Source organism: Physeter macrocephalus, chromosome 21, assembly GCF_002837175.3.
Source record: "Physeter macrocephalus isolate SW-GA chromosome 21, ASM283717v5, whole genome shotgun sequence".
Taxonomy (NCBI): domain Eukaryota; kingdom Metazoa; phylum Chordata; class Mammalia; order Artiodactyla; family Physeteridae; genus Physeter; species Physeter macrocephalus.
Window position 1 is genome coordinate 53888073 of NC_041234.1, and position 4735 is coordinate 53892807.

At 41.2% G+C, this 4735-nt stretch overlaps 1 pseudogene; it reads right to left on the reverse strand.

Annotated features, from left to right (window-relative positions):
- Nucleotides 1-2839: 2839 nt before the first annotated feature.
- Nucleotides 2840-3220, reverse strand: LOC102984268 (ubiquitin-conjugating enzyme E2 variant 1-like; annotated as a pseudogene).
- Between the last annotated feature and the right edge of the window lie 1515 nt (nucleotides 3221-4735).

Genomic DNA, 4735 nt, shown 5'->3' on the forward strand with positions numbered 1-4735 from the left:
GTATTTATGTATTGTTAATTTTACATAATAGCATTTAAGTTACATGATATCAGGAGAAGAGTAAACATCACTCAAGGGGAAGGGATTAGTGCATCTAGGTTGTTAACATAATGGTTGTTTCATGTTAGGCAAAATTATGTCCCTGTTATTGTCTTTATTTGGATATTAGATTTGGTTTAAGGAGATCATGTGTGTGCCAAGTTGATAAGGGATGGACTTGTGATAGTTAATTTTATATATCAACTTAACTGAGCTAAGGGATGCCCAGATAGCTGGCAAAACATTATTTCTAGGTGTGTTTGTGAGGGGTTTTCCGGAAGAGATTAGCATTTGAATCAATAGACTGAGTAAAGCAGATCACTGTCACCAGTGTGGGTGGGCATCATCCCATCTATTGAGGGCCTGAATAGAAAAAAGATGAAGAGCAAATTTGCTCTCTTTTTGTTGGAACTGGGACATCCATGTTATCCTGCACTTGGACATCAGCTCCTGTTGGAGCTTAAATTGTAGCTCCTATTTCTTGGGTCTTCGGACTTGGACTGGGACTTACACCATTGGCCTCCTGATTCTCAGGCCTTTGGACTTAGACTGAATTACACCATTGGTTTTCCTCATTGCTCCACTTGGAGATGGCAGATCATGGGACTTCTTGACCTTCATAATCATGTGAACCAATTTCTATAATAAATCACCTCTTATATAAATATCTCTATGTATATCCTATTGGTTCTGTTTCTCTAGAGAACCCTGACTAGCACAGTTACTCCCGAGAGCAGGCCTTGTTAAGAACAGAATGCTTTGGTGTTTTTCAAAATGATTAAATTGTCTCTGCCCTACCAAAAGCACAAAGAATTTCTTCTCTGTTAGTCACTGGAGAACCTGGTAGAACTCCTGGATTTAAAAGTCACAAAAGTGTGGGGGTCTTACAATGACTGGGTCCCCCAGGAGTTTTTAACTCTCAAATTTGTCCACAGTGAGTCTCAAACAATTCATTAAGTATATTTCAGGTTTCTCTACCCCAGCACTTATTCCCATGGAGGTTTATGATTATGATTTTCTGTACTGGTGAGTTGTGATTCTCTGTATCTGCCTGTCTTTCTTTCCAATTTTAAGGTCAGCAGTTTTCCCAGTCCTCACTTCTCTGATGAATCTAAGAAGAGTTTTTGATTTTTCAGTTTTTAGCTTTTTACCTGTTGTTAGGACAGAATAATGACTTCCAAGCTCCTTACCAGCTGGACTAGAAAGGGGAAGTCCTGGCTCTCATATGTGGAATCTAAAGAATAAAACAGAGGGATCAGCGAAGATAATGGAGAAGAAAGAACCTGAGCTCACCTCCTCTCATGAGCACACCAAAGTCACAACTATCCGCAGGATGACCATTGATGAAAAAGACTGGATGCTACTAGAAAAGATCTATAACTAAAGACATAAAGAAGGAACTACAATGACAGGTAGGAGGAGTGGATTCATGATATAATCAAGTCACATACCCCTGGGAGGGTGACCCACAAACTGGAGAATAATGATATTGCCGAGGTTCTTCAACAGGTGTGAGAGTTCTGAGCCCCACTTAGAGCTCCCCAGCCTGCGGGTCCTGCACCAGGAAGATGAACCCCTAGAGCATTTGGCTTTGAACTCCAGTGGGGTTTAATTTTAGGAATCCCAAAGGACTGGGGGAAATAGAGACTTTACTCTTAAAGGGCACACACAAAATCTCATGTTCACCAGGACCAAGGGCAAAAGCAGTGATTTTATAGGAGCCTGGGCCAGACCTACCTGCTGTTCTTGGAGAATCTTCCAGAGAGGTAGGGGGCAGATGTGTCTCACTCTGGAACATAGACACTGGCAGCATCCATATTTGGGAGCTTTCCACCACATGTAAAATAGTGCCAGCATGTGCCATCATGAGATCCTCGCTCTAGCTCATTAGCACAAAGACCTGGCCCCATCCAACAGCCTATAAGCACCAGTGCTGGGATGCCTCAGGCCAAACAACTAACTGGGTAAGGACAAAAGCCCCACCCATCAACAGATAGGCTGCCTAAAGAATTCCTGAGCCCGCAGGTGACCCTAGACACATCCCTGCCCATCAGAGGGCCAAGGCGGAGCTTCACCCACCAGTGGGCAGGCACAGGAATCCTGCACTAGCCTCTAGATCAGCCTCACCCACTAGGGAGCAGACACCAGATGTAAGAAAACCACAAATCTGTAGCCTGTGGACCCAGACCACCCACAGCTGTCCAGACGCTACCCTGGGACCAGCTAGGCCCTGGCTCTGCAAACTAGCAGGCCAACACAAGTTTGAGGACACCCTGGGCCCCATGTCCAACAGTGTCAGGAACTGGCCTCACCCCACCAGTGATCTGACACCAGCTCTGAGATCTCTGAGCCCTGCAGGCACACTCTAGGAATGGCTCTTCCTGCTGATTGTTACACTTGACAGGATGCTTTGTTATAGCACATGCTATGTATTTCAAATGGACAAAAAATTGGTATTATCTACATTATTTTAAGATAAATTGCCTTTGAATGAGAGCTTCCTTTCCAGTACTTTGAGGTCTACAAAGCGTATCTATAAAAAATCACCATTGTGGAAAATAGAGACTGAGTGGGGTACTACCCTGGCAGTTCAGTGGTTAAGACTTTGCCTTCCAATGCAGGGGGTGAGGGTTCAATCCCTGGTCGGGGAGCTAAGAGCCCACATGCCTCACAGCCAAAAAAGCGGAACATAAAACAGAAGCAGTATTGTTACAAATTCAATAAAGACTTAAAAAATGGTCCATATAAAAAAAATCTTAAAAAAAGACTGAGGGGGAGAGGCTGTGGTTTTTCTTTTTGATTAGTTACTGTAACACGGTCCTTCAGGTGGCTGAGGAATTATCATATTTTCTTTAGACATCATTAAACTCTTAGACATCAATAAAGCTCTTGCAAGACAACTTTTATGCTATAGGAATTCTGCCATTTTGTTAGCACCAACATGGCTCTTCAGCTCACAACTCCATTAGAACTATTAACTACATTCATACTATTTTTGTTATAAATCTTCCAAAGCGGTGTGATTCTGAGTATTTAGGTCCACATTCTGTTTTAAGGCTGTATATCCATTTTTCATAAAGAGTTACTATCCCTTTCTATCTTGTGTCATGTCTTCATCATTTTCTAGACCCCAGCTAACTGTGCAATCTCCTCCTCCTTTCTGGCTTTCTTCATGTTCTAACAGTCAGAAACTTCAGGAGACTTTTACTCCTCTGGAGTGAAATTGCCTGGTTCAAGCCCTCTTTACCACTCCCATTGCTGTGTGACTTCAGGTAAGAGACTTGAATCTTTCCTGGCCTCAGTTTTTCCATCTGAAAAAGAGGAGGAAAATATCAACTTCATAGGGTTTCTGTGAAGGTTAAATTCTTTGGTAAACTTTAGCACAGGGAGGAAGAGAGGACACTAGAAGAGGCAACGTTTACCAGGCCATTATATCCAGTTTTTAATCCTCACAACTTCTCAATGTGGCAACTCCTAGGAATATCCTCTTTATAGAGATAAAAACCCTTGAAACTTTAAGCTAATGGGTGGAGGAGTGCATGTTAAAACACAAGCCTTTTATCTGTGATGCTCACAAATGTCTGCTACTTGCAGAGATTCCTCAGTTCTTGGAGGGATTTCTTACGAGTAAAATTGACAAAGTGAATTCCTATACATTGAGTCCTTTGGCCTGAACTCCCCAGTTTTTTTTCTTGCTACTTCATAAGGATACTTGTAAGTATAACAAGCTTTTGGTTTCCTTCAGATGCATAGCAGTGAAGAACACAATGACTAATAGTATAATTTGGGATCATTGCCATGATTCATGCTAAAGTATACATAGTTTTACCCACCATTTGCATCAGTACAAATCCAACACATTTAAAAGGGCAAATGACATCTTAGTATTATTATGAAAATAGCTTTGACCCTATGGACTCCCTGAATATGCCTTAAGTACCCCCAGGGGTTCACAGACTACACTTTTAGAACCACTGATTAAGCAGCCACTTAAAGACATGCATGAATTTCAACTATATTCCACAAGATGGTGGTATAATAATGCACATCAGTAATTAAATTTTGGGTCAAGGCTGATTTTAAAAATTTGGTTGGTTTCAGAAACCAATGTAGCTAAAACATATATATTAAGAAAGTTGCCTTAGTGGGCTCTTGGAATACCAGGTCTATCTTATTATCTGACCCCTCACCTCCAGCACATAACCTTGTTCCCTGAATACTACTTTGCACATAGTTACATTCCATATAAACCCTTTCCTCAGGGGCACATGAACACCTCATGTTAATTTGGATGGTCATATGTTGCAATCATGGACTCTCGAAACCTTATCAAATTTAATGCTTTTTTGTTAATAATATTTTACCTCCTTCCAAATAACCTTCCACCTTTATTTTTACAAACCATACACCCTGGAATTACATGTAACTTTCTTGGAGATGAGATATTTAAGTTCTGTGGTTCTAAAGCTGTATTTTCAGGGGGGGAGGAGCACAAATCCTTTTGTGACTTTGACAAAAGCTGTGGACCTTCTTCCCAGAAAAAAATGTACATATAAGTACATGAAACTTTGCATACAATTTCAAAGAGCTTAGATATGCCCTGAAGCCACGACTCATGTTAAGAACTGCTTTAGTGGTAGAAACTCTTGCCAAGCCCCATCTAACTCTTTCAGTTTAGGTAAAAGAGAAGTTCGTA